We start from the raw sequence: 12,568 nt of genomic DNA, 5'->3' as shown, positions 1-12,568 counted from the left end.
AAGCTAACTAACCAGTGAACAAATACTGAGGCATCTTGTTGTTAGAGATCTTAAAAATCACTTAAATGTTCACCTTTAGGTAGAAGAAACATTTGTCAATAAAGCCTTAACAGAAAAGAAGCGTTTAGAGCACTATGACTTTCCCATTTGCATTCTCATTTTGGTTAAGTTTTTATTTTAACCAGTTTGGCAGTGCTTTACATCTTATTGTAGTTTCAACAGTGATGAATTTTGTTTTCAAGCCACCAAACTGGACATGTAAGTTCTTTCATTGTTGCACCATAATTCATACCTTTCAGACAATCAGACCAACTTTCTTTTCAGCTAAATGGCATAACTCTACATTATTTGGTACATACATTTCTTTTAACCCAATTTAATACAAACCATCTTTTAGTCTCAAGTGTTATAGTAGGCATTGGAGTATCTACTGAACCTCTTAAGAGCCCATTCACCAGGCAAAGGTAATTTGTAATGGAATACATTGTGTCAATGACAATAGCTTGTCTCATTTTTAGCATCTTGTTGGCTTTGTTTCTTTTGTGGAAGTCAAAGGAGAAATGTGAAGCATTTGAGAGTTTTAGTTCGTTCATTGAGCGTCTGCCTTCAGACTCTTCTCAAGCCCCCATAATGATTTTGCATGAGTTGGAGGAAATTAACTTTGAAATACATCAAAGATGAAAAGGTTACTAAGCTGCTGTTTCTTGTTTAACTAATTGCTTTCACTTCATTCACCTTTATACTTTGGGGGGAAAATGCACAAATTTGTTCTGTTTTGAGTAGTGAAAAATGCTTAATAGGATTCTAATTAATATGCTCAAATTCAAAAATCACATTTGAATAATTCTTTTCCAGTGTGAATAGAAATTGTGTCTTTAAGAAATATGGGAGTTTTGCATGGTCACTTACATGTTCCCTTTTCACTCTGTTTTGTATTGGAGTAGATGACACTACTTGTCCTTTTGCAGAAAAGGACAAAATTGCACAAAATTATTCAAGTGGGCAGTTTAAAATTTTAGTTTCATAAAGCCATTTAATACACTTACATTTAGGAAACTAAACGTGTTTAAGTGCTGGACCTAACTGTGTAGGACATTACTGAATAGTTTTATTGACCTGTGTGGTGCTTTTAGATATTCATACTTTCTTAAAAATTCAAAAGGAGAAAAAGTAAAGTCTTCCTCTAGTGATTAGACCCTGTGTTCATTTTGAAGCTGACCTTTGATGTTTTCTTGCTCTTTATACTGGACAAACAGAAATAACTGGACTTTAGAAGAAATGATTGCCTTCTGTTTTAGTGGTCTAACTCAGGAGGAGGAAGGAAACAATAGTTTCCCTTTAGAAACCTGCAGGTGCTGCATTCTGTACCTCACCTTACCACATCTGTGTATCCTCTCCCAGTCTCCTGGAGTTCTTGCTACACACCTAAAAAAATCTTGACTTCAGAAAGGTGCTAATGAGTGATAAAATTTAAAGGATTACTCATTGAAGAAGGAGTGGCATTTTTAAAGAAGAAAAGTACTGGAATTACAAAAGTTCAGGTATCCATGGTGTCAGAAAAGCAGTTTGAGAAAACATGTGTCCCTTCTAGATGGGTAGCTACCAATTTCTTTGACTGTCAGCAAGACCAGTTCCTCCTGGGGATAGCTGAATCCTATATCAGCTGAAAAGTCAGTTAAGCTTAAATAACGTATTTTAACTTAAAACATTATATTTATTTACTGTTTTTGATATAAGGATAAAGTCTTTTCTTTGACAATGGTACTAGTCATTGAACCTCTGATTTACCTCTTTACATAAACCACAACCATCATGTAGCATCTAATTTCCAGTTTCATTTCTTTAAAATAGAGATATTAATGATAACTGTAGAGCAATTTGGTGGAAGTGAACTTTTGTGTTTTTTCTACTTTATTATTCTTATTTTTACATTTGTCTACACTACATTATTCTTATTACTTCATCCATGGTTTTGCATGTAACAGTGATTCATTCATTCTTGTTACTGTATACTATTCCAAAACTTATATATCCATATTTATGCTGATGGGCATTTGTGTAGTTTCTAGTTTGGGACTTTTACAAATAGTGCTGCTGTGACTGTTTTTTCCGTATTTTATTGATCGTGTGCATGCATTTCTGTTGGGTATATACCTTGGAGTAGAATTGCAGGGTCATAGTATGTATATCATCAGCTTTAGTAGACAGTGCAAAATAGTTCTCCAAAATAGTTGTACCAGTATACTCCCACTAGCAGTGTGAGGGTTCCAGTTGCTCCACATCCTTGGCAACACTTGGTATTTTTTTGTCTGCTTAAATTTTCTATCTATAGAATTTTAGCCATTCTGTTGCTAGTATTATATTAATATTTAAAAATCTTAGACATTATTTTATAATAGATAAGAATTTAGTTCACTTATGCTTTCCTTTTTTTGTTCTCTCTCCCTTTTTCCCCAGTTTTAATCATTAAATTATTTTCAATTCTATTAATTTATTTTTATAATTCTTACACAACTTACTTTAGTCATGATCTTTTAATTTTGAAATAAAATTTTAAAAAACCATGTAGATTGAGAAAGAGGGAAAAGTGTTTTTATGCAAATACATCAATGAAAGATAAAGAGGGTTTATACTAAAAATTTCTACAAATCATAATGTGTTTAGTGGGCAATTGGAGGATTTTGTTTTATGTTGAGGGAATGGTCTACAGAAAAATTAAGAATAGGAAAGAAGGAAGGGGGAAAGGAGAGTGGAAGAGAGAGAGAGAGAGGAGAAAGAAGAAAGGAAGGAAGGGAGGGAGGGAGGAAGGAAGAAAAGAAACAGTGCAGATATGCAGCTAGATTCTCTGACCTGCAATGACTCCTGCAGGGAGGACTTGGGTGTGTACCAGCTGTAGCAGCTGGTATTTCAGGAAAGATATGACATTGTTTTCAGGAGGGGATCCCCAGAGAATTTCATCCACATAGATGGCAAACTTATATAACCAGGATAACCCTACTGCTCCTTTTCTTCATTAACAGTCGTGGGCTTTGGGAGATCTTTTTGCTCGAATTACAGGAGTAATTGTTTCAGCTCTCACATTTGTTTGGCTTGTGTGAGAATCAGCCTCATATCTACTGAAGGGAATCTAATCATAACTAAACACATCCTATCTCCTGCTTCATGGGTATTGACTAATCCCACTTCACTGTGAGTCTAGTCATAGTGATTAAGCTTTTAGTGAATTCACAAAGCAGTTAGCTCCAAATTCATTTCACACTCACCATTTTCAAATTTCTTAGTATGCTAGAATGCCAGTTCTGACTTTGCTCCTCCATGTGTGTGAGGATGTGACAAAAGGAACCAGATATTGTTTAACTTAAGAGAAGATAAAAGTTAGGAAGCTTGTAAAGGCCATCTTCAAGGACCTGATGACTATGAGGAAAAGAACATATGTTAAATTAGGGTGACTCTAGAATTTGAAATAAGGGTAGAAGGCATGGGTTTCAGCTTAGTTTATAAGGATGAGCTTCTAATGCTTAAAATTGTTTAGTAAGGAAATGTCCTGCTTATGAGAAAGAAGATATCTAATGCTGCAGACTGAATGTTTAGGCAGAGGATGAATGATAGCTTGTTGGGTTTCTACGGACAGACCTCTAAGTGTCTATCTCACTGTAAATCTCTATGATTCAGTAAAACGTATTAGTCTGAATTTGAGATACCATCTATTATAAAAAGCATCCCGATTTCAGGGAGGTTAAAATGTAAAAAATTGAGAGTGTTAAAATTGATGAAACGTGGTTCATATTCTCTTATTTTGTGAGGAGAAATTGTGGACCAAACATGGCTTTGTAGTTTTCGTCACTTTCTCTATGTTTACTCTCCCCTCTCACACTTTGCTTGATCTAGTTAGTCCCAGGGCATGCCTAGAACTAACCAAAGGAAAATAACCAAAGGAAATAACTAGAAATAACCAAAGGAAAATATATTTACTGTTAACTCTCCTGCAATACAGTGCATGGCCATGTGACCCAGAGCAAATGGGATTTGGAGAGAGTTTCTTCTGATTATAGACTCATAATAGACTCAACAGGCTAGTAGGACCATGTGTGTTCATAGAGTACCTAGGGCTAACAGATGACCTTTGGCATCTAATATTTTCTTGAAAAAAATTTTTTTGAGTCCTACTTGAAGTTCACTTTCCAGAACACTTCACAATATTATATTTTGATTGATTCATGCATAAAATTTTTAAAATTTTATGTAGAAAATCTATTATTTAACAATATAAGTAATTTTGCCTTAATCTTTATTTATATTCACATCCTTTAATGCCAAGAAACAATGGAGAAAAAAAGGTTTATGTCATACTTCCCGTTTACCTTTTTAATGTATTAACATCCACCTTTGTAATTGTGGTGACTCTTCTGGGAAAGTTAAGGTGCTCTGGAAATGGCTTCTAAGCCTGCTCCCAGAATTTCAATGCTGGTGATTTTAAACGTGTTCTTAGTTTTGATGCTGCTATTCTCTGCTAAGTTTGTGAGAAATATGATAGACATTTAACATAGTTTTCCAGTTCCTGGCTATTAGGGAACTTGAAAAAAGACAAATGAACATAAGAAGAGGAAGGGGTCGATTTTCTGCTTGCTTATAATCATGTCTAATTTAGCCTCTTGTACAGTTCCCAGACATTTTTGGTCCTTGTCAAGTGCAAAAAGAAATGCAGAGATGGTCTTCAAACAAGGCTTTAAAAATATTGCTCTAAGAGTCCACCTGCCGATGCATGGGACACGGGTTCGTGCCCCGGTCCGGGAAGATCCCACATGCCGCGGAGCGGCTGGGCCCGTGAGCCATGGCCACTGAGCCTGCACGTCCGGAGCCTGTGCTCCACAATGGGAGAGGCCACAACAGTGAGAGGCCCGCGTACCGCAAAAAAAAAAAAAAAAAAAAAAAATTGCTCTAAGATAAGGGCAATTGAAAGCTCATTTTCAGACCAAACAGCTAAAAAAAATGACATATGCAATCAAAACTCATCATTAAATTTTTCTAAGTGTGTTTAAAAAACTCATCAGTTGCTCTGAATGCTCATGGATGTGCTGGTACCATCGTTCATGACAGATACCATTGATTGATAGCAGGGTTATTTTCCCCTTAATAGGCAGATGCAGGTGAGCCAGGGGCTTGTGGCTCTGTGAGGTGAGCATTCTTGGATTTTATGTGCCTTGATATATCTGTGAAGGCCCCTCGTAGCTCCTTTTCAAGGATTTTATCATTACACCTAAAGAATGAACTTTCAAGTCATCCAAGTTGGCACACAGGCTTTTCATCTTCTAGGGTGTTCTCACCTATATTTCCCTTCATTGACAACTAAAGGAAAAGGTAAATATTTACTTTATCATAATTTATTGACTTTTATTCTACTCCCTAATTGGTATTTAGTTCTCATACTTGTCTAATTTGTAAACTATGCATAATCATTTTGATTTATTTTTGTCAGGGGGAGGAATCTGGGCTGAATTATATTTCCATGAAATGTCACTAATAATTTCAAATCCATGAACCTAGATAGGAAGTGTGAAAACGCAGAATGGAGCCTGTGGTTTTCTCATTAAATGGCATTGTGTGTTGCAAACATTGTTTAGAGTCTCATTTTATTTAATATGGGTGTGTGATTTCTGGACACAGAGGATTGTTTAAAAAGGTAGAAAGTATGCTCTGTGAGTCGCTTTGCTTAAAATGACAAGATTAATATTAATGTAACACTACATACAGGTGCACAGCTGTGGGATATTAGGGCTCTGTATTCCATTCCTGTGAACTAGCCAATTCCAAAACCTCTGCTTAATCAGACTGACCACTGACAAATCAAATTATGCTTTTCATAACTGGCACCACAACACCAATTTTCCCACAGCATTTCTCACTCTCTCTCCTTCCCTCTTATTCCCTTTTCACCTTTTCCTCCTGGGAAGACCTGGAATTACTCAAATAGGAGGGAGAATGCTTGATTTCAGAAAGAAATGAAAATACATCTGTTGCTGTTGCAACAGTTAAGCAACCAGACAGCCCTTTTCAACTAGGAGCGAGTTTAGGTCTCCTTCCCTTTAGTAATGAGTAAGGTCATTGTTTCAGTTTTTGTAAATTTATGATGCCCCCTACGGCCTTCTCTCATCTGATCAAGGACATTTCTGAATATGAGGACAGCTCAATCTGGTAAAATAACTAACACAAAACTGATGAGAGACTGCTGGCTTTCCTTCTGATGAGCAGAGGCAGATGCATGAACACAGGCGGAGGTGGAGGTGTCAAAGAATGTACAACAAACAGAAGCTCAAACATCATCATCCTCACTGCTTAACGGCTGTACCACCCTTGCCCCAGGAGTGAAAGGGTAAACTGAATACCCATTCCTACCTCGGAGAGAGAAGTGTGTTGATTTAAGAAGTATCAACCCTCTATCCCTTCCAAGGATCCTCCTTTGCCCTGTCCCTATAGTTCAGGTCCTTGAAGGCTCTTAATTGCGGTTAGAACAGCAAGAATCACCCGGGGAGCTTTTAACTATCCTGATTCCCAGGCTACAGCCAGGCCAATTAAATTAGAGTCTGAGGAATATCAGCATTAAAAAATTTTTTTTCCTTAGGTAAACTCCAGTGTGCAGCCAAGTTTGAGAACAAGTAGGTTAGTCTAACCAGGCGTGAGAAGGAATTAGCGTGGCGTCTGACAAGGAGACGAAGCTTTACTTTCCCCAGGGATACTTGGGAGACAGTTGTTGCTGCACAGGGGAGAAGGGGAAGAAAGAGAAAAGGAAGAACAAAGTTATACGTTTCCAGTCTTTCTCCAAGCCAACTGGAGTCTCCACCCACCCAGTGTGGGTAACCCAGGCTTGCACCTGCAGCTCGTGGTGGGGTGAGGTTGATCTCCAGGCCTGGGGGACTGGGCGGGGCGGGGTGACCGGAGGTAGCTACCCAGCGGCGCATCAATAGCCCCAGGTGTGGGCCGTGCCCCCCCTCCCCCCAGGGAAGGCGGCGGCCGCGGGTGGAGAGCAGTTTGGGGGGCGCAAAAGGAAGCTGTCTCGGGCGCAGGTGGCGCTCGCAGCCCCAGCCCCCAGTTTGGCCAATCGCGGGCTCAAGCGCAGCCTGGTGGCAGCGGCGGCGGTAACGGAGTGCAGCAGGGCTGTGGCCGGAGCCGGCGGAGGCAAAAAGGCGGCGCCAACAGTGAGCTACGTGCATGCGGGAGTGCGACCCGGCGGCTTGAGGAGCGAGCGAGAGCGCTCGACGCCGGGGTGTTGCCCGGCCGAGCGAGGCGAACTTAGCATGGGGAAGAAGTGGAGAGACGCGGCCGAAATGGAGCGGGGCTGCGAGGACCGCGAGGACAGCGCGGAGAGCCGCAGGCGCAGCCGGAGCGCCAGCCGGGGCAGGTTTGCCGAGTCGTGGAAAAGGTTAAGTTCCAAGCAGGGATCCACCAAGCGCTCGGGACTCCCGTCGCAGCAGACGCTGGTGAGTGGCTGGGGGAGAGCCCCTGGTGTCTTCCCCCTCTGCACGCGACTCGAGCCCTTTCCATGGTGCTGAACTTGCCTCCTTAGAGGCTCAAGCCAGGAACTTGTGGAGCCGCTTCTAATGAAAGTGTTGGGGTCTGTGAGGAGGGGCAAGAAGGAACGACTTTCCTTTCCTCAGCTAGGGGAGGGTCTCCTGACATCTCTGGTGTCTCTGCAAAAAATGGAAAACATGTTCGAGAGGCGAGGGCTCACTGTGAGATCATTAGAGTTTTGCAATTAATGGGACGTGGGAGATGTTGTCGAGTGTGTTGTTGTGACTCGCATACGTCCCGAGGGTCTGCCTGTGCAGAGTGTTCAAAGGTACTAGGCATCCGCTGAATGAGGGCGGAATAAGAAGGGCATGCCATATTTTTACTCTTAACACTTGCTCTTTTCCATCACACACCCCCACTATGTTAATAGGTGCGTTTAGTTGTTTGCAGAGTCATTTACACGCAGAGAATAGCAAGAATATCCCAGGTGTTTATAATCTGACTGTTAACATATACAGCGTTCAGAAAAGTTTTCCCATGTGCCAGCTCCTTTTCAGTGTCTAATTAGTGCAATAAAAGCACTCAAGCGAAATTAATATAGGCATCGTATGTGTGTAGAGAAGTACAGTTGATAAAAACTTCAGCCGCATTTGCATTTTTAGTATTTAAATATTATGTTTTCCTTCAGCCTAGAGGGAGAGAACTCTGTTCTAGAAGAGAGTGCAGAGCCCTCCTGTTGCTCCTAGGGAAGAAGGGTACACCACTTTAACTTCCAAGACATCACTGAGAACATCAGGGTGTGTGTATTTATGTTTTACATCCAGAGGAGTTGACAGCAGAGATTGTATAGTGAAGAGAAATTGAATTCATTTTTTTAAAAAAGGATGGTACATAAACATTGTATAGCACGAATAATGTTACCCTGTTCTGTTTTTGAAAGGTCATCATTGCAGGACAAAAATTAATCCCTAAAAAGCAGGATGTCTAAAATATTCCTTCAAAAGAGTAAAATATAAATGCATACCATTTTTTGGTATTTGTGTTTATGTTGTTTGCTTGTTCACAAAAACTACTAGCAGAAAATGTTATTAGATATTTATTTGAACTATTTTAATATTTAGTGTGTTGAATGGGTAGGTTTTTAATAAAAATATGGATATAGAACACTTAAAATGCAATTAATTTTATTTCAGCCATTAAAATATTATTTTTCTAGAAATGTAGACTTGAAAATATTTTAAAAAGGAAAATATTCTGAAGATAGGTTTTTTCTGAAATAAATTATGTAGAACATATAAAATTAATTGATTTTGGTTTCTATCAATTATGTGAACTACGAATTAATTTTATCCCCTTTTTAACAGAAAGTGTAAATATCAATTTAAGTAACTTCTTTGATTTTGTTCAACAGATACATTCAGAGTCTATATCAGGAACATATAAAATCTTCATAAAACTGTAAGTTAGATTAAATAGCTTGCAGGTCTGTTAGCTAGAATAAAAATGTGAGAGAAAGAGGACATAATAGATACCATGACAACCAGAAGACATCTGGAAAAGTAACCATGTCTACTAAGGGTGATGATGATGCTATATTTCTCTGTAGTACTTGTTAATTGCAACATTAGTAATTCAGCTAAAAACCAGTTATGGCAAAAGCCTGTGCTTATTCTCACATTGCATGGCAAGTTTGATATTGATTTTGTTTTAAAAAAGTCTAATAAGTGCTCCTAGCTGTGATTATAATTATCAGAATTTTTAAAACAAATATAATGAGGTTTTGTAAATGTTGGAGCTGGGATGATGGATTTTAACCAAGGTTTGATTCCATTAATTCATAACAAAGACTTTCTACTTCATTTGTAAGTAAGACATCCAACTTATTTATGCAAACAGGAGGGAAGCAATAATAATGTTTGCAACAGATATGCTTATAAAAGGTTTTAATCTTTAAGGTAAGATGTTTGACTCCCTCTTAAAGTGAGCTGGTGCTATTTTCAACTTTCACTGTATTTCATGTAAAAAATAGCTCAAATTATAGATATTAGGAAGAGATTAAAGTAGTTAATTTGATTAATACTGCTTTTTATTTATTCTTATGAATAAATAAGATATTCTGTGATGTGGCTTTGGATCTTATTCATTTTGTGTTGTACGCAGAAATATTGTCGCATCCATCCTGATAAAAATCGTATAAGGATTTTACTCTTTCCTTTGAAGACAAAATAGATAAATGTGGAAAAAATTAGTTAATAAAACATGGAAGCTTTCTAACATCTTTCTGTCTTCTTTCTTTTGAGAATGTAAAATGATTATATAGTTGTTTTAATAATGTGGCCTTTGTTACTCTCTTCTCTGCTTTAGTTAGAGTCTTGAAATTACTTCCAGTTAAAGTTGTTCCCAGGGAAAGATACAACCTGTGACTCTGTCCCCAATGGGAATGATTGCATTATTTTCCATTTTCACTAACAACAAAGCAGGCATACATCATGGATAATGGGGGAGATTTTCTTCAGCAAAGAGAGGTCTGCTATATTCTTGGTTATCCAGAAGTACTTTTCTTCTGTGATCTGAGTCATGGTGATTTTGTGTGTGAAGTATAGAGGAGGTGTGTTTGAATCAACCTTGGCAGTTAGATTTCCTACCTATCACTAAATATGTTGGGGTTTTCTTAGAAATATCTTAGAGGCTGGGCTGGTCCCATGATTTTAATGCTGCTATTAGAAATCAAAAAGTCACATTCCTGGCAATCCCTTTGGTACGCAGAAAATGGTCTCCTGATAGTCTTTACAGATTACGGCAGGCCCACATTAGGACAGTGTGTGCCACCCCTGCCCCAGCTCTCTGAGGTCTGCTTCTATTCTGCAGAAGCAGCACTACCCTGTGCAATAGCTGGAGGACAGGCAGCCGTTCTGAGTCCTAACAGTGGCATTTAAAGGGCATGTTTTCAATTTCTGGACCACAGTCCTGGGTGTGTCAGACAAATCAATCCTTGCTGATTTGAAAAGTTTTTTTTTTTTTCATTTTTCTAATTCAAGAAACACTCTCCTCTCCACTTATTTTTAGACTTCATGGTTGACAATGAAAGCTTTAATCCAGTAAGCTACAATACTCAAAATATACCCCAAATCATAAAATTCTGATAGAGTGAAGCAGGATTTAATCATATTCATTCCTTGGAATTTGTTCCTCTCTGAAAGTGCATCATGGATTATTTTTTAAAATCTAAAAATACTGGGTTTTTTTTTTTTTAGTAAATGTAAAGAATTTTATATCAAGTTTACAGTTAAATTAATATGAAAGTTATATATTTGAATTTTGGATATGAAATGAAGTTTCTGGATATTAATGTTTTATGTAATGTCTCTGTTGAATTGGTTAATAAGCATAAAAGTAATTTAAAACTTCTTTGCCTCCATTCTATAAGATCTGGATTTCATATTTCTCCTTGAAGTATTGTTCTTGTTATTCCTATTATTTGTTTTAATTCCACCCACACAGAAATACATGGAAATCTATTGAAAGTTGAGTCAGCAAGTGCTGTCTGGTGTTACAATATCAAATGTTCACCTGCGCATATAACAGTACTTTTAATTTTGAAAGGCGATTTCCTCCTCTAGTCCATTTATACAACTATTTAAAGGCTTGTTTTCAAATAGAGGCAGATTTAATTTAATCTCTGAGTAATCTCTTGCAAAAGAAAAAGAAGCAGTTCTGAGGGAGTCAAATGATGGTTGTTTTTCAATCTTAGATGTCATGCTTGCTTCCACTAATGCTATAATTACCCTCATCAGCAGGTGCCCACCACAGCACATCACACCTTGTGCAGACAAGAGGGCAGCTAAGAGCGTATAGAAGCAGCAGTGAGTCTATGAAACAGCAGTCCTGAGAAGTAGACGAGAACCGTTCAGCTGGTACCACATTCACTACTCCCACAGCTGTTTGAGATGCTGTGTGCGCAGGGGGGATTCCATGAACAAACCTGGTTCTGTTTCTGAGGCTGACTTGTCTCTTTTGGAGCAAGTGACTTCCAGTTGTTCCTGCCAAAAGCTGGGTTCTACAAGATCTTAAATGAGAGAAAGCTGAGTCAAAGGCAGGGCTAAAGTCAGAAAAACTCATTTCCCAATCGATTGCCCATTTGAGGGTTGTGTGAATGGTAGATCCCATGGTGGCCGTAGAAACAACAGCAACTTGGTGAAAAGAATCCTCATTTCCTTTTTCAGTGTCTAATATGCTATTGCAGTGTCATTAAACCCTTAATAGTTTGTTCTTGTTACACAAAGGGCTCGCTGGTGAAAGCAGAACAGATCCCCTGTAGTGAGTCCATTACTGAATAAACCATTTCTTGACAGGTTGATTTTTGTCTACTGCCTTTTACTCCCTGTGTTGAAAAAATAAAAAAAGGGACAATGTTGTATCACTTAGGAATATGGCTGTATGTTCTTGTTATTGTGATTTTTTGTTGGGGAAAAAAAGCCATTTTCTGATAATCGTCTATTTTGTTTAAGCATTTCTGAATTCTTTTTCTAGTAATTAATATAACTAACAAGCTTTTTCTCATCAATCACAGTGAATTAAAAATTTAATTTAATTTAGTTTCATCTTTAATTTGAGGGCCATGGTATTAGGTGGCAGGTAATTCAATATTTTAAGTTTTGAGGAGGAAAAATATCCTTGTATGGGGATGGTTTTAAACATGTTTTCAGTTATTCCCAAATATATTACAGCAGTTTCTTCTGCCATCATTTATTGAGATCTTGAAAAAGAATTGAATCATTAAAAATCATTTATAAATAGTAGCAAAACATATTCATTTGTTCTGACCAGCTGTGCTGGTCTGTGCATTGGCTTTACTTTTTGTTTCTTTCATTTGCAAAGCCAAATGGGGGGCTGTTAGAGCAAATATGAAAGGATTATAGAGAACAATGTTTAAAGAAACTTTTATTCCTCTAACATTCATTGAGTACTTAGGAAGTGTTAGGCACCATGGTAGGTACTGAACAACTTCCTCAATAGAACTAATGGTTTAACACAAGACAGAGATGTGCAAAGCAACAAGACA

The sequence above is a fragment of the Orcinus orca genome, chromosome 6 (genome assembly GCF_937001465.1).
Source record: "Orcinus orca chromosome 6, mOrcOrc1.1, whole genome shotgun sequence".
Taxonomy (NCBI): Eukaryota; Metazoa; Chordata; class Mammalia; order Artiodactyla; family Delphinidae; genus Orcinus; species Orcinus orca.
Note: the sequence above shows the minus strand (reverse complement) of the source record.